Consider the following 19,112-nt stretch of genomic DNA (forward strand, 5'->3'; position numbering starts at 1 on the left):
AAAGCATATTATCAAGCTGTAAAAATAAATTGCATCAACACATGCATGGCATGTTTGCCCACGATAATGTGAAACACACAGCCAGCTGAAGAGAACTGTGAGTCGTGAAGAACAACCTGTACATTGCAAGAGTAAAGAAATCAGTCACTCATTTAAGAACTCAGCTTATTCACTGATAAACTGTGGTGCATTGTCCAAACCACAGTGCTTCAGTGGGATCTGTGTAGAATACTGATGAATGATAATAAAACCAACAATTTCCTAGCAGTTTGTTACATAAATGGTTCTATAAATACCTACAGGTGAAATGAACAAATGGCAGGTCAAATATATTGACTGTTCTACACTATTAAGAAGGGTGATGTGATAAAACCTCAGTATTCAGTCTACTAAAAAATGCAAAGCAACAAACAAAACAAAACAGAACAAAAAAACCCACAGCACCCCATAAGAAACAATATCAATCAATCAATCAATCAAGGAAGTGATTTCTATAAATATCAAGCATATGATTTTTATAAATAATGCAGAGTAAGCCCCTTTACTTTCACTGAGCATCCTACTCCTTTTAAAGGCATGCTTTTCTGTGACAAATTAACCAACACTTTAGTACAGGTTCCTCCCATCTAACTTAAGGTCCTCACTGAAGGGCTCAGACAGATGCTCTGTTTGCCTAAGCTAGAGGGACACAAGTGTCTTCAGAAGGTCATTCAGCTCATCTCATGCCTGAACTTTCCACTGAGGGAGCCATGGGCAATTGTGATCCATTGTAGCTGTCTCTGAACCAAAGAATGCTCAGGAACCACACAGCAAATAAGTAAAGATAAAATCCAAGGGATGACTTTTGATATGCTCTTTTCATATGACAGGACACCAGAGTAGGTAAGAAATGCAGTATGGAAACTCTTTCTTTTTCTTTCTTTATGATTTTTGGTAGCCAGTATTTTTAGTTAAATTGGAACGAAACATTTTGTTTTCACAAGGAAGGGATAACTGTTAAGGGAAATGCTAAAGGAAATAGGAGATTTAAACATCTTTGACTCAATTATTAGTAACAGCAAAAGGCAATCTTTTCCCCCCACAAGCTATGCAAAATTTAGTCAGCTTGAGGGGAAAAGGGATGGCATGAGGCAGCTCTGAAATAACAGCAGTCCAATAAACAATCAGTCCAGTACACTACCATAACCACCCAGTGTTAGTTTGGTACTTCATCATTTCTGCTAGTTAAACTCCCTAGCAGTATTGAAGAAGACTTCACTGGCACTCCTAAATTCAAGAAAACATTCTATGGAGGAAGCATTCAGGTCTGTCCCCTTAGGTCAAGCATATTAAATTTGCCTGTTCCTCTGGGCTACCCAGCAGTGAGGGTAAGTGGATTCCTGGTGGGAGATTGCATCCCTGTGGTGCTTTAAGTCCTGAAGGAAGGACAGGACTCTGGACAGTGACTTCACTTCTCAGACTGTGTCAGCTGTAGTAAGGGAAAGCCCTTCTGGGCAGAAGAGAGTGTCCATTTTGGAACTGGGAATCTCCTCTCCCAGAATCTGAAGTCCGCACAACTCCATCATCTTCCATTTTGGGTGGTAGTGCACTGTTTTGACTTGTCTTCATTACTATAAACTCATAGCAAAAAGTACAGCTAAAAACATATCCCTGTAGATGACAGTGATGTATTTAACATATAGCTAAATACACAATCTTGCTTCTGGGGACAGGATAAGAGGAACAATGCACCCCAGGAGACATGTTAGTCAGACTGATTAGTATGCTACTGGGTGGGATCCCTGTGAAGATGAGGGTGATGGGAGTTCCTATATAAAGTCGAATAGCTAGAGGACAGACATTTCAGCCTGCACACCCAACCATCTGAGAGAAATGGAAAGGCAACAATTACAAATTAGCTCTCTCAGTTTCTTGATGCCTGAGGTGGATCAACGTTCAGCATCAGCAGGGCAGAGAACACTTGTTAATATTTGACACCACCGTGGGTTCACGTTACAGATTTTAACAGCCTCCCTAAAGGCTCAGAGCAGGTCAATACAGTGCAAAAGATTCAAGTCAAATGGTTGGAAAATAAAGTAAAAAAGCACAACGTACCTTTAATAAAGAACAACTATTTTCTGGATAATGTTCTTTTGTTTGTTTCAACGTGTATGAAAATTACCTTCTAATCCTACAGGTGATGTCTTTGTGTAAGGCACACACCAGAATTTACTGAAAGTTTAATATGATGTATAGTACCCAGATACCCACCATGCCTTTAAGCATCTAGAACTGAGACCCAAAATAGCTCCTTTCACATCCTCAAAGTGTCTTAAGCTCACTGAGCAGTTTTCTCCTCTTTAACCTTCAACTCCCCAGAACCTACAACTTTAATGTTTGAAAGTATTTCTTGCATAGGCACTTTGAGAGATGAAACACCCAGCTCCCACCTAGACCCTGTTGAGTCCAAGGGTGTCCAAATTCACATACTCTGCTCTGTGTGATGAGAATGGTGTTCCAAAAGCAGTTCTGTATAAATCCAGAGGCCAGAACCCAGTGTAACCTAAGAACCCTAAGAACCCAGAACCCTAAATGCAGTGTAATTTTTCACTCAGCACTAGACTCAGCACTTCATGCACTTTCTAGGTCTATTAGTGCTTCTATAAAAAACAGACAAACAAACAAACTTTTCCTGTGTAGAAGTCTTTTTGACCCATGGTAACTGCCACCACCATTCAGAAGAAAAAGCCTACTGCAATGAACTGGAAAATATGCAGTGGGGAATTATTAGAAATATTCAAAGTCAAACTGATAGCCACTTCTAGGCTAGGTTTTTGAGCCTGGCTACCTTTATCTCAGGTATTTCTCAAGAAAACAACTTTCCAAAACATAAAAAAAAAACCCCAACAAAACCTTTTTACTTTGTGTCAAGGGAAAGGACAGTGAGTCTTCCACAGACTAGGATTTGCTCTGGCCCTACAATGATACATCTTGGATGGGAGATAAAAGAACAGAAATACACATTTGAAGCTGCAGTGGCACTAAGAATGTTCATTAACAATTATGGATGATTTTGAGGAGCTTTGGTATTGTTTAGAGCTGAAAAATAATAACAAAAAAAGCTGGAAAGTAAAAATTTAAAATAGAACTCAATTCAAAAAAAGACTGATTTGAAAATGAGCTTATTTAAGTATTTACTAGTCTCTCCCCACAAAGGGAAGACTGGAAAAACTCTTAGGAGAATCTCACAACAGCATCTGAAATTAGCATTTATAAGACTCACTTCAGGAGGAAATACTCCCTACTCTACTACTGGTAACGAAAATTAGTCAGGGGAAAAAGGATGTAGAAGCAAAAAGGGACATAATTGAAAAAAGGCTTATATTCTACTACCTGAGAAACAGTTAAGTACCAATTTGATTCAACACTCAAGAGACTATTGAGAAGAATTTCTTTTATTTATTTAGATTTACTCAAATCCTCTTCCATTTTCAGATGCCAGGAAAGACATTAGAAATAAAAACAAAATTTTAAGTATCATTACTTACAAGGGTATCATAAATAACACAATCAGATCTCTTTAAACATGAATTTCCTTCTTAGTGTTAAGACCCTGTTTCAAACAATAACAGCCCACACTCTAATGCACCAAGTTTAAAACACCTCTTCTCTGAATAGCCTTAGAAAATAGCATTTTCACAGCATGCTCTGAAAAATGGTAGGTTTCAACTCTGTGAAACCAAGAAGGAAAATAAATCTAATACTTCTAATGAAAACTGTCCTACTCACAATATTTTATGTATTTCCTCATAATACATGATAAAATAGATTGTAAGAGAGTTGAAACTGATTTGTTTTTTACAGAAAATAGCCCAACTCTTTCTAAAGTAGCAAACTGCAAAATATCTAGACTTTAAAAAAGAAAAAACCAAACACAAACAACAGTAAGTCAAAAATAAAGTGAGTTATGCAATTCAGTGTTTCAGTTGGCAAACACGTGCACATGAAAAATACCTTCAGTCAGAGAAACAGAATAGCCCTTCTCATTAGCTGCATCCTGCAGTACACAAAACTTAGTCCTGTACCTCAGTGAAGGTGAAGGTATAAATATCCCCCTCTAGCTGTACCTCTTAAGTAAAAGCAGTTGAGGGACCTTTGCACATTTTCAGTTTTCTTCACCTTGCTTCTATGCTGCTGTCTCACTCTCTTTTCTGCTGTGACTTGGCCACATCTGTCTGTGCTTTCTCACACATCCACATCACCTTAGCTTAGAAAGCTAAAAGCCAGTCGTCTACCACTAAGCTAGAGTAGATTCCCATAAGACTCACAGGGTAGACATAAAATATTTTTCAGAGGATAATTCATACTATTGACACATATTTGAAAACAAGTTGAATTGCTCTTTAAATGAGAACTTTCTTTCCAATGACTATAAAGGGAGCCCAGGACGGATGTGTTAGATTTAGATAACTGATCTTAAGTTAAGCAAGCTAGTTTGTAATTTGGAGGAATTTATTGCTCATATTGAGAACAGTCCTAAGGGAAAGAATTTGGATGTGCTGGTTGATAAGGAGCTCCACATGAGCCAGCAATGTGTTCTTGGAGCCAGAAAGCCAAACACATCCTGGGCTGCATCAAAAACAGTGCGGCCAGCAGGGTGAGGGAGGGGATTCTGCCCTACCCTTCCATCCTTGTAAGACCTCACCTGGAGTACTGCATCTAGTTCTGGGGTCCCCAACGTAAGAAGGACATGGACCTGTTGGAGTGAGTCCAGAGGAGGCCACCAAGATGATCAGAAGGCTGGAGCCCTTCTGCTATGAAGACAGGCTGAAAGAGCTAGAGTTGTTCATCCTGGAGAAGGCTCTGGGAAGACCTTAGAGCACCTTCCAGTACCTTAAAGGGGCCCCCAAAAAAGCTGGAGAGGGACTTTTTACAAGGACATGTAAGTGACAGGTCAAGGGAGAATAGCATATTAAGCAGTTGGTAAGGCTCTAGTTGCCCAGAGAAGCTGTGGATGTCCTGTGCCTGGAAATGTTCAAGGTCCAGCTGGATGGGGCTCTGAGCAACCTGGTCTAGTGGGAGGTGTCCCAGGCCATGGCAGGGGGTTTGGAACAAGATGATGTTTAAGGGCCCTTCCAACCCAACCATTCCGTGATTTTATGATTCTAAGGTGGGGGGGCAGCTCTAAGTAGATGCAGAGGAACACATTTCTGTGTATTAATTTTATATAATTTAGAAAAAATAGAAATTTTATTCTACCAATTACAAAGAGGGGTAAAAATAGTAATTACTTAATATTTGGATTGTTCAGTGTTGAAAACCTGTAGTTAGAGCAGATAAATCTCACTGAAGTACCTGGGAAGTTAGTTTGCTGCTGAGCAAGGGTTCCCAAAATTGTAATTTATATTTGGAAACTGAAATTCTGACTAAATTATTCTGTAAGTACATACACCTATTATTATAGATGGCCATGGATCCTTCAGCTATACCTCCAGGGTCAGAAAAATGAAAAACTAGATATTATCTATAATAACTATTATCTATAGTTTTTTGAAGATGATTGATATATATATATATATATATATATATATATATCCCCTGCACTTGAAGATTTACCAAGCATTTTGAAGATGAACTAAACAATAAGTAGAGTGGCACAATATCTGTCAAAATTATAATTAGTAGTAATAATAAAAAAAATAATGCTGAAATTAAAATGGGAATACCAAACAATTGAAAAATCAGAGCTCTATGTTAGGGACTTCATAAATGCAATGTATGAACTAGAGTCTACAGTGATGACACAACCCAGAGCAGACAAGCTCGCTAGAACCAATGAAGTTGTCTCAACACACTCGACCTCTTAACAAGATCAGTCTTCTTCACACCAGCAATGGGAACCACCTTAATAAATGACTGGTAAAACATAAAGAGAGGAAAAATTTACATATGCTCATAGAAGTATAATTTAAGTTTCAGTATAATCACGGTCATGGCAATTTTACAAATTCAAAGCAGAGAACATTCATGTCCTCATATTTCAATGGTTTAAATAAACCTCATTCTGAACAATTAAGGCAGTAAGAATGAGTGAAATTGAACAAGTTTACTACCCAGATAAAGACAGGGCAGAGGACATGAAAGCAAATAGCTGTGCAGTGCCAAAGCAGGCACAGTAAAACAGAATCTCAAATACTTTCAAAAAATTGCTGTGTGTTATCCTAAACGTAGGCTTAATTTCTTTCCTATTTTTTTTTGTATTTTTTCAACTAAATTCAAAATGAATGAATAACACTTAAAATATGTTTTGGTGCACTGAAAATCAGAACAGAATGAAAAAGTAAAAGAAAATCAAATCAGAGACTTTTCTTACTCCTTCCATATTTGCCAGACTAGAGTACAGCACAATTTGCTCTTGCAATTATTATACTCCAGCATTCATCCGATTAACATCTTTCTTCAAATCCTTCTGTTTGCTCTCTTACGCTCATGAAGCCACATTGAAACTTCCAATCCACGTGTCAAAGCTCTGTACAATCAACTGCTGCTTACACCCATTTAACTTCTTGCACTTTCCCCTAACTTTGCTATCACTGACTCTGAAACCCTTTCCTCTCCCATTTACTTGTGACGCTTTTCTTGTTGCCTCTCCCTATGGAACGGCATCCTAACCAGTGCAACAATCCTTTACTCAGTTCCCACTCCACAGGAATGTCTTGCAGAAACATCTTTCTTCTAGTATCAATAAAATTACCTACTTTAGTAATAAGCAGCAAGTGGAGATGAAAAATAACCCAACGTTATCTTCTTTGTGTATCTGCAGTAAGATGCATTTTTGCATTTGTCTGTGACTCTGAGATTCCTGAAGAAAGGGTTTTTTAACTGCTATTTTTACTGATGATGTGTACTGCTTTACATAGTACTTGAGTGATAATATATTACAGTAGCAAGTTGCACTGGTGACATTCTATCACATAAATGTCATTTAAATGAAAGATTTCTTTTTCCTGTGAACTGAAATGAATAGAGTAGAAAGCAGCCTTTGGCTGCCAAGGGAGGATGGGCTGCAATACACTCACTACTGGTTTTAGTATCTTTATCATAGCTAGTATTTCTCTGCAAAATTTCCAGCAAAGCAGATGGTGAAACTCTTGTGCATTCTGATGCTCCCCCAGCTGTAGATAGAGAGCAATAGATGGAGCTGGCATAAGATCTGTCCACGGAGCAGTAGGATTTAGTGAATCAGAGACACAGAAATAATTACAAATATCTACTAAACAGTGACAACTCTTCTGCCCAAGTTTAGTAACTTACCGATGGTTTAAAGCATCTCACTGTGCTTTGACTTGCTAGACACAATGTCTTATATGTTAAATAAACTCTGTAATACTAGGAAATGATATTTCTAGGCCTTGAATGGCTGGGAATTCCAAGAAATTTTACTTTTTATTTTCAAGCCCTTGAAAAGTGGATAGTCCATCTCAGAGCTTTTAAATGTTCAAGTAAATGCTGTGGTACTAGCAAAGAGCAGAAATGCTTTCATAGGTGCTTTACAGGACCTTAAACTGCATTTAATTTTAAACCCAATTTCACTATGAAGTATTATTAATGCTGGAAGCAGGCTAATACAACCTGGCCAAATGCAAGATACTGTGCTCTAGTAAATACATCCTCAAATTTTATAAGCTGCCTATGTCTCCAAATTTACAGAATTCCCTAAAGAAAAGACTTGCAGGAGTAATGATGATTAACAGCTATACAATTTTACTGCAGCACTGAAGAAAAAAAGCTCCACAAAAATAACCTTACATTTTTTATGTCAAGAAAAGAAAATACATAGGTTAATTCTTTGTGCAATCCTATTGTTTTTGATCCACTTTTATCCTCTATTTAAATATATTTAACCATTAAGGATTCCATGAATTAGTAATACATAACAGTTAACAAATCTTCAAGTGCTCAAAACCCAAGGCAAATAAAGATTTATTTATTTATTAATCCTGAAGCTGGTCTAGATGAGTGTTCGGGCATTCTTATGTTGGAATCATTATATCCTAATATTTGGAAGACACCCCATACCTTTGTCATAAATTTGATTAAGCCCTTGCTTAATCAAATTCCAAATGTCTAGATTGTTACAATTTGAGTTCGTCACATATTTTCTGTAATCTAATTTTATAGAAAAATATTTTTAAAAATAAATTTGGACAATGAATTTTAAATTGTCTTCTGTATGTGATTTATGAACTTTGCATAATTTTTGAGTTCATACATAAACATTTTAACTCTTCCAATAATTTTTCTTATCTTATAAAAGACCATATAGGAGTATTTAGAAAGCATAACAATGCTACTTCTTATTTAGCATCGGTTCAAGCCTTACAGCTAAACAGTATTCCGCCAGTACCATGATAACCTTTGATTATATTTTTTAAGCTGTAACCTGAATAATGTGTTATATATATATATATATATGTATGTTTGAATTGATTAAACTTTTCTTTGTATTCAGTTTTTAAGTGCTGATGCAATGAAATTTACTGTGAAAAAAATAATTAGCATTTAAAAGTTATGAAAATCAGTCACTACAGAAACTATATTTTTAGTCAATACCACTTGCAGAAGAGATGACCTCATTGTTTTTTCTGCTTATGACAATGATTAATCTTATTATACAAATGTTGCTTGCATGTCTGCTAATCACATTTGAACAAAAATGTTCCTGAAAATTCTTCTTGATCCTGTGTACTGTAAAGGAGTAAAATCCAAAGTACCTACTCACAGCATGTTCTTAAAAGTAATATTTAATTTTCTAACAGATATTGTCCAATAGGGAAGTACAATTTAGCAAGGATTAAAGGTACTGCAGTCTTTTATTCTTGGATTTTAAAAATATGTAAGAAGAGTGAACTCAATTAGCACAATCTTGTACAGGAATTATTCATAAAGGCCAGGTATAATTAAAAGAAAACATGCAGAATACAATGGGACATCTCATTTGTGAATATAAGAATGAGCAAAACAGTAAAGAGTAGTTAATACTTATTGAGATATTTAAAGGCAGACTTTAAATTGTTATTCCCTCGAGTTTGAGCACGCAATTAGAGAAACTGGGGATGGGAAAGAACAGATCATCTATTAGAAACTCCTGTCAAACATGATTGCTCCTTTCAGCACATTTTTTAGTGCTTTCTCTAATCAAATGCTAAATATTGCTAGGAGTAGGGATTCCACCATTTCTCTTGGGAGACTGTCTGACAGCCTAATAGATCTTTGCGTCAGACACCTCTGCTAACTTTATCCTATATGACTAAATATATCTCACTGCACCAATGAAATGCTTTCTCACAACTCAGTCTTGTCAGTGTTCTCCAATGTCTGTGTTATATTCTTTCATTTTCTTTTACAAATTACTCAAATATAAAGATTCAAAGTCAATGCAACCCTGACATAGGCAGAGATATACTGGTCAGCAGACAGCACAGCAACCAGCAAGGACCCCCAAATCTTCATAAAAACCTCATACAGATCCTTGTCTTCACAAATAGGGTCCAGGAAATGGCTGTACTGCAAAAGATGTCTGGTTGTCTTTGACTGTAGTGGATCAAGATTGTTAAATACTACTATTAAGTATCCTAAAGTGAAAGCCTTCTAAAGGAAGTGTCTGTCAGTGGTGAGCGATGAGCTGCCTGAATTAAATCCTTCAAGTCTGATGGAATTTTATTGCATTAAAATCCACCCAAAAAGTCATAGCAAGTCTGTATAGATCTCAGAATATTATTTTCACAGCAACTCATTTGACTTACTCTGCAAGCCTTTGTGCTGCGCACCACATCAAATTTGTTTTTTTTTTTTTTTTTTTTTTTTTTTTAGGTGATGGAAGTGATACAGATATGGATCAAACAAAATTCCTATTGAATAGAGAATAAAAATCCTGTTACTGTGTATGGCATATTCCAAGACTCTGGTGCAGCCTGGCTCTCATGCAAACAAGGATGTGTTGTGATCCCGAACACCAAGAAGAAGGAATTGTAATCGTTTCCCCTCTTAAATGATACACGTTTTCTACCATGCACTTGCAATGGCTTTGGTCAAACTTAGTCTTTACCTGCCTCCTATCACTCATGGTTGAAAACTCAGAAAACTGACCAGGTATTTGATCCATGAACTGAGTGAAGTGTGTTAAAGGTACAGAAACAGGTAAAACTGACGTACTGAAAACACTTACTGGTATCTCTAGGCTAATTCTTTTAATGCTTGCCAATGAATAAAAGGACAGAAGAAGCAAAAGAAAAAGTAAAAAAGGCCAACAGCTCTGTTCATTGCAAGACTACTCTTCTCAGAAGAGTGACTCTGACCTTTCCTGGTGCAGACTGCCAACAAATTAAGGACAAAAAAGAACTAAAAATATTGATGGACTGCCAATCAGAACAGTATTGATTTTCATTTATCATATACAAGCAGAAGTTCACATCTAATAATGCCTCTTCTACTCTAAGCACCGTGGTGGAGACACCAGCAGCAGAGTTCAACCTTCTTGAGCATGCCTAGGGCTGGATTCCCAAAGTGTACAGATCATCCTGGGCCATGACTGCTCCAGCTGCTGGGCAGTCTACTCATGGTGTCCAACAATGTAACTGAAAATGTAATTTCTGGTTCCATTAGATAAAGAGTGACAGGCAGACTCCCTGTTAAAAGAAAAAATATTATTGGAAGAGATTTTTCTCTGGCCACAGATGTGGAGGCACAATATAGACTGCAGTGAACATTTATCTGATGTTACCTGAAATCTTGTGTTGTTGCTGGTTTTTTGAATGAATAAATTTTACTATTATTCTTTAGATTTTCTCAGTAAGATCAGAACCCTTTTAGCTCCATATTCAGAATTGAAAATAATTTTGTGTGATTTTAGCTCTTTTACTACGCCTGCGTAACAAGTCAATTTGTATTACTCTTCTAGTATTAACTGACATAATCTTGTTTTTATTGTTTATTGTTATAATTTTCCGCTTTCTTTATATTTTATTTTATTTTAATTTTATATGGGGATATTTTTATTGTATTAAATATAGATTGTGATTTATCATAATCAATTCCATTTCAGAAAGAAAGTAGGGAAGTGGGATGAAAAGAATTCGTTAATTGCTATTTCCTTTTGAACAGTGCTTCAGCACTTTACACACTCATCTTTATCTTGTTTATGCTATGATAATACCTTGTCCTGGATAAGATAAAAATCTACGCGTGTCTCAGATCTTCTTTCTTTTAAAGAGCAACAATGTTAAAAGGAATTTTAAAATTGAATTCTTTGAAATTTATATCAGGTTTTAGACAGCAAGCTGAGAAGGCCACTATGTCAGTTTTAGAAATACTGAAGGAAAGACTGTTCACAGCTAAATAATAAAGAAGATATGTCAGCACTTACTGCAGTAGAAAAGGAGAAGCATACAGATACATTTTTTTACTATCAGTTCAGAGAAGATGCCAGCTAACTCTTAGACTTTGCTTGAATATTAAAAAAAATCAGTAGAAGGTTATTCTCACCTTCATAGAATCACTGAGGTTGGAAAAGACCTCCAAGATCACTGACTCCAACCTTTCACTAAACATCACTATGTCAATTAAACCACAGAACTAAATGCCATGTCCAGTCATTCCCTGACCACCACCAGAGACGGTGACTCCACTGCTTTCCTAGGCAGTCCATCCCAATGCTTGACGGCCCTTTCAGTGAATAATTTCTTCCTAATGTCCAATCTGAGTCTCCTCTGGCACAGCTTGAGGCCATTTCCTCTTGTCCTGTTGCTGGCTGCCTGGGAGAAGAAACTGGCCCTCACCTGGCTACAGCCTCCTTTCAGGCAGTGGTAGAGAGGGATAAGGTCTCCCCTGAGTCTCCTCTTCTCCAGGCTAAACACTCGCAGCTCCCTCAGCTGCTCTCAAAGGACTCGTGCTCCAGACCCTTCACCAGCTCCGCTGCCCTTCTCTGGACCCACTCCAGCCCCTCAATGTCCTTCTTGAATTGAGGGGCCCAGAACTGGACACAGCACTCGAGGTGTGGCCTCACCAGTGCTGAGTACAGAGGGACAATCATTTCCTTGATCCTGCTGGCCACACTATTGCTGATACAGGCCAGGATGCCACTGGCCTTCCTGGCCACCTGGGCACACACTGGCTCATGTTCAGCTGCTGTTGACCAGCACTCCCAGATCCTCTTCCATCCGGCAGCTTTCCAGCCCCTCTGCCCCCAGCCTGTAGCTCTGCATGGGGTTGTTGTGACTGAAGAGCAGGACCACTATTCCACAATGTCAGTATTATCTCCTCATTGCCATTGTCCTTGTTCTGTTAATGCACTGGAGAAAACAAAGACATTGATTTAGCTGTGATTGCAATGGTCAGTGACTCAGGAATCCACATTAAAAGAAAATCTTCATGATTCACAGAGGCAGTGTCAGTGCTTTATACAGTGGTTCATAACAATATTCAGTTGGGTTTTGAAACAGGAAATCCCCTGGACACAGGGTTGTGTTGGTTTTTCCCCTGAGCCAAGACTAGGGTTTAATGCAGTGTTAAAATGTATACATGATTACAAAAAACATCTAAACACTATTTAAAATTTCAAAATTAATTTTCTTTAATTAACTCATTCCATTTTTTCAGTTTAATAAGATGTCTTTTGCATAAGTTCATAAAACTCAATTTTAAAAGCTAAAGATACTAAAACATAAAAGGAAATAAATCCATAAAAATATACTTCCTAGATGTAGCACATTGAACACTGAAGGGAATATGGTTTGAAAGGAAACTGACTATTTTTGTCACCGGTTATTTTCTGTATTCAAATGTTATCATAAGCAACATCCAAATCAGGTTCATGAAAATATTTGACACCGCTGAGTCCCATCATTGTGAATCCGAAGAACTCTACTTGAGGCTGAAGTAGATTCGCAAAACCACAGCTGAAATTTCACTGACTTAAAATCTCCACCAGACTCTCAGTCTGTTCATGTATCTAAGCAAAAGGTGCTGATTTATCGATGATGTTGACTTCTCAAATGTATCCTTCTAAAAATATAAAAAAATGAAACTCTCCTCCTAATTTCAGTATTTCTTTACATATCAGTAGCCAGTCAAGGACACAGATCTCAGTTAGGTCTCCTGAACACTGACTTGCCTATTTAGCATTAATATTAAAAGCAAACTAAGTCATTTGGGCTAGCAGCATTTACTGCCTTTGTAAAATGTTTGGAGGTATGTCAGTAAATTGACAAGTAAACTCCTGAGCATCACCTTGAACATCTGGGAAGCCCAGAACCTGGGCTCAGAATTATAAAATGGAGGAAGGACACTTAGAGTACTTAAAGTATCACTGAAATAATACTAAATTATTAGTACGAAAATAAACATTAAGCATTGCATCACGCGTGATTAAAAGATGGCCTTCGGCTTTTAAACTGTAGTCATCCTGCCAACTGAAGAAGGCTGTGTTTTAATTTTGACCTTTAGACAGACTGATGAATATATCTGCAGTCAGTACTGGAGTAAAAATCAGAGAAGCTAGAAAAACTGAAAACATCCCTTGCTGAAATTAGAAGCAATATTCTTCTTGTTGATTTTATCATCTATAGTGTCTAAGGATCAATGGGGTTCCTGTATTTCAAGATGTGGCTTGGAGAAGCTGAATGTAATTTGAATTTAAGTCCATTTGGATAAGCAACGAAGTTTTCTCCTTTGAAAGAGGTCTTTCTCATCAGTGCCTGCTGGAGGTCAAAAGCACAGTTCAGTGGAGTTTTCTAGTTTAAGACTAACTGATTTTGGTGTCAGTGTGCATCCTGGTTTGAGACAAAATTCGGAGGAATGTCCAAAATGAATGTCCTCTGACAGAAGGCAGATGTCAGCTGCCCCTCTCCTACCAGGTTCGGAAAGAATTATCCTCGGAGGAAAGTGAAAGGGAAAAACCCCCTACTTATTTAACAGACACAATGCACAATGGGAAAAGAATAATGCTAAATAATAGAACCTCTTGCTGTGGAGAGAACCTGGTAAATTCTCAGTGTCCTCTCTTTGGGTGTGGTCTTTCTCCTCTTTGGAGCTGGTTTGGCATGGGCCCCCCTCTGGGCCTCAGTGGAAAGCTCTCACAGTGAGTTTTGGTGTTTTGAACAGTTCCAGAAGAGAAGAAGAAGCTGAAGTCCCATGGGAAAAAAAAGTTTAACTCCCTGTCTCTCTCCAGAGAAACAGAGCTGAAAGCTGGCTGAAAAGCAGCAAAAAGGGTGCTTCCTTTGCTCTTGCAGCTGCAGAAGCACACAGAGAAGACAGAGTGACCTTGAAGCACAAACTGCTTTGAAAAATTCATCTGGCTTTTTTTTTCTTTCTCTCACACCCAATTTTAAAGACACATAAAGGCACAGGAATCATGTCTGGGCACAGAGCAGGCGATAGGGGATACACATCATAAAGTCACCCCAAGACAGTGTGAAAGCTAGGTACCTCACATCTGACCATAGGGCAGACACTGAGAGCTCAATTCAGCAGCTACACATAGTTATCTATTGTCATTTTAGACACATGAACATATCCCAGCTTTTACCTCCTAGTCCAGCAAGCCAGAGGTTTTTCCTGGGTATTATATGACATCAAATATTCTCTGTGGATGTCTTGAAGGGATGAAGACCCCTACAGTGTCTTCAAACGACATTAAAACCTGTGTCCAGGCAGCCCAACTGAATCTGAATTGAGAGACTTGCTTGGAGATGAAGGATGTAGCTACATTAGTGTTTTGAGTTGGGAGCTGCCTTAAGCACTGATCCTCCAAAACTGAGGCTAACTACCAATATGTCTGAAGTCTCCAAGCATCCAAGACTTTGAGATTGATATTCCTAAAACCTTTCTTCTGGGCAGCCTTGTGGCTTCAATCTTGGCAGAATTGAACAGCTCAACAACTATATACCACTAACACCTATTTACTGTCCAGTAAGTTCTCCATTTATCATCCAGGAAGGTTTTGAGCTAGTTAGCATGCCCCAAGAATACCTAATACATACATCTATGAGTCTGCCCAAAACCACAGCTGATACCCCTTGTTTCTTTCCAATAGAGCACAATACCACCATACTTGCATGGAGCACCAAAATTATCTGCTCTCTTCCATTGGCATTCTGCAGGAAAGATATAGCTCCTCTTTATTCCTTAGTTTTCTAGCTGCAGAAGATTCAGGGCTGTAAATCATAATCATCCCCAATGGACTTCACAAATATAAATAGATAGTTATACCTATTTCCTCACAACTGAGCAAAATTCAAGCATGTTATACGAAGTTTCTATAATATTGCAATCGGGATGTTAAACACAGTATTTTAATATGGAAAAAAATTGAAAAAACAATCTTTTAAGGTTCTTGATTTCCATTCTCAAAAAAATCTTTCAATCTGAGATGTAAATCTTGGTGTTTAAGCACATAATATCTCTGTAAAGGTTTTGTGCATTTACAGATCATCTTCTAAATGTCTTTTGCATTGTTAATTTCATAAAGAGAAATATTATTTTTCTGCTTCTGCTTTAACTTTCAGTGAGAAAGCAAATGCAAAAACCACTGTATATTTCTGTTTCCCAAATCATTCTCTGCTTTTCCTAGAAGCTAGCACTGATCACAGAAATCACAAGTAGGAAAGAAAAATATTTTTCTGCATGAGTAATCTGTCTTCTGGATTGTTCAATCCCTGTGGCAAAAACACCACTGATGTTTTGGTCTGTATAATTTTATAAGTTACAGTACATGAACAACAAGCTATCCACTGAGCTAAGAGCACTTCCGCCTTGAAACAGTGGGAAAACTCTCATAGACTTCAGTGGCATCAAAATTAAAAGAACAAATCTAGAATCTTTTTGCATTTTTAGATCTTTTGGATCATTTTGGAAATGTAACTAGGTATTAGTATGGAAAGTAAAAATATGTTAAACTATAGTTTTCATTATTTACAAGAAAAACGATCATATTAATAATGTAAATAATTATACTGGTTCTGTTTACTGTATTAATACTGCATATTCAAGCAAAGCTATGATATAACACATTATTACTATTCTGGTTATACAGATGCAGAAAACAGAATTTAAAAGTGTTAATGTAATTAACATGCTCAAAACCCAAGTGAAAATCCATGTCAGAGCAATGAAAAAAACTCAGTCATTTGGATCACATCACCACCTTCCTAAGTGATATGAGTCATTCCTTGCTCATACCAGCTTTAAAAGCAGATTAGATACTGATGCTATGAGAAAGGATGTTTCATAAACCTTTTACGAATATCGTATCAAACAGCTTCCCCAACTCAAACACTTTAAGATCCATGATTAGAAGTCCACAATAAGAGGTTATGTCACCTTAGAACATGCAACATATTGTTGCAAAAAGATGTGTTAAAATTGCACTGAAATACATCTCTGTGTTTGTGAGCTTAAGGCTTTGTTCATTACAGCCTGCCCTTGTACAACTTCACCCTTATCTCGTAACACTTGATGAATGCTCAGACTTTTTCTTCAAGTTTTGAGGAGTTTTAAGCTAATCTGACTGACATAGTATTCTTTTGCTTTGTCAAAATGTTTCCTTATCTGATTTTGCTAAGACACAAAAGGCATAGGCTGGCCTTCATTTAGTTGTTCACATATTTGTAATAATGGCACAACAAAAAATGAGTAAGATTGCAAGATGATAAAAAAAGTTTGTATACTTAGTGATGCCCATCAGTGTGTCTGAGAGCTGACAGAACATCTCACAATAATTATTTGAGGGAAAAGTTTAACTTCTCTGTTTGTGAGAGAATTATGGTTTAACTAAGTATGTCGGGTATTTAAAAACAGGTGTCTTTTTTCATTTTTATCTTCTGTTTTTCAAAATTGTTTCATCCAAAGGGAAGGATAATAAAGAGATCTCTACCAATACTGTGATTACTGTCACTCTTTACCTCTATTTTATCTTTTAAATTAATCTCTCATCATATCATATTCTCTTCCATTACTGGATGACTACAATCAGGATTGAGACAGGAGCACTGACGTATCGATATCTGAAAATCTACTGCTCTAAATATTTATGTGTACAGACACCTTAACACTACATTTCAGAGGGAAGTCATTAAATTTGATCAGGAAGTTCAAACATCCCCTCCTCAGAAACAGCCTGCATAGAACCTTCTGCTTGATCTAATGCTAACACTTGTTTTTGGTTAGTATTTTTAAAGTCACGATTATTTCCTAATACTTTGTTTTAATTTAATTAAAATATTATTTCTTTTTTTGAGTCTTGTTTCTTTCTTTATATTTTTCTGTGGGCATATTTTAGACTAGTATCTTTTGTACTCCAATGTTTTTCTACCTAAGAAACACTATCAAGAGAGTTTTTAGGCCTTAGAATGTCTGTCCAACCATTCCTGGCAGATGCTGGCGTAAAAGCAAACAAGCAATGGAAAGAAAATAAAGGGAGCATATGATGAAAAAGCAGAACTTCTTCAAAATTTACCAAAAGATGAAATAAAGTGATCCTTTGATTTAATCACAATACATTTCACAGCTTTAAAGGTTTTCTGTCCAGTTTTCCTTCCAAATTTTTCTTTCAAAAAAGTGAAACCTTTCCCTTGAAATTGAGATCCTTCTGTGAAGACATATGACTGAAAGCTGGTCTTTCTGAAGAACTGCTATTAGACAGGTATGCATAAAAGTTAGAAAAAGCTTCAAAGAAATTTCTTTATTTACAAAATTAATTTGCTACCCGCACTGACTAATACCTGCTAATCAAATTTCTTTCTGGCAAATTTCAAGGAACCATGACCATTTCATTTTTCTTGTCATAATAACAATCAACTTTAAAACAGTGTGGACTCCTAAGTTAATACAGGCTCCACAGGGAATAAATATATTAAAAAAATAATTTCCCTTGGAGGTGTGATAGTAAAGTGAAGGAAGTAAAGATGATATTAATTGTTCCTTTACCAGGTATATCAAAATTAAAGAAACTCTTCAAACTCTCTAAGTCTTGGAGGAGCCATGGCTAGAGACTGCCTCTTGGAAGGAGGTGCTCTCTGCTGGAGGAGGAACACCTCTGATGCGACTGTGGGTGTAGGCAACCCACCCTGGGGCTGGGACCCTCTGAGGGACCGTGGGCAACCCACATCAGGGCAGAAGAGAAAAAAAAACCAAGGAGCACCAAAGAAAAACAAGTAATAAGGATTGAAGAGCAGAAAGAAACTACCATGTCGTACGAATTACATTGAAATCAACAAAGACTCCGCAACAAAGTCAGTCATCCTCATGAGACAGGATCATCTTCAAACTGCCACATGTCCTAAACTTACTTCTTCTTCATACTTTGCTGTTATGACTTCCTTTCTTCATCAAAGAGCACTTTGAACTTTTCTCTTTAGTCCTAAGCATCCTAGGGAGCCATTTAAAAGTAAAACCTCCAAACAATAATTTTGCTAATCAATATTGGTAAGCTGGAAAGATATTTCTTGTGTAAATTACCTAAAGTAGATCAAGGTGAGAAAAAAACCAGTGCTAGTTTCTAAATACAAGTTAGAATAAACAGAAAGATACTTTCAAACTAAAAAGCCATTGCTTTCAGGCATGTTCCAATAGAAACACAACCCAGCAGTTACCTACGCTATAGACAATAGGTGATCTTGCTAAAAAAATAAAGTATGTTGTTACCTCCCCTGCATTGGTTCAGCCATTGGATCCAAATCAGCCTTAAAGTACCACTTTTCCAGGTTAATAGGACATCAAAACCACATTGTTTTGTTACACAGTTGGCTTCTAAAAACTTAAATTATAACCTCTTGTTCTAGGTTCTAATTATTAGGAATTTTTTATCTCATTAATATTCTACTGTAATAAGCCATATGAACAACCAGGAATGAGATGCTTATCTTTATCCCCGCGAACTTAATTTAAGAGCTTCTATGTTGAACAAGGTTGCTGAAAGCTTAAAATACTGATTCATAATTCAAGACAGTTTAGTTGAAGAGATGAAGGGAAGAGCCTGAGTCTGGATGAAGCAGATGCCTGAAAGATTCAATTTGTTAAGTAGAATCATAGAATCATTTAGAATGGAAAAGAACTTTAGGGTCATCATAAAACAAAAA

At 37.0% G+C, this 19,112-nt stretch overlaps 1 protein-coding gene across 18 annotated transcripts in view; it reads right to left on the minus strand.

The window, feature by feature from the left end:
* The window catches only part of KHDRBS2 (KH RNA binding domain containing, signal transduction associated 2), a 344,845-nt gene that overhangs the window by 60,183 nt on the left and 265,550 nt on the right, over positions 1–19,112 (minus strand). The gene's annotated exons all lie outside the window — the stretch shown is intronic.

This window comes from Corvus hawaiiensis, chromosome 3 (genome assembly GCF_020740725.1).
Source record: "Corvus hawaiiensis isolate bCorHaw1 chromosome 3, bCorHaw1.pri.cur, whole genome shotgun sequence".
NCBI classification, from domain to species: domain Eukaryota; kingdom Metazoa; phylum Chordata; class Aves; order Passeriformes; family Corvidae; genus Corvus; species Corvus hawaiiensis.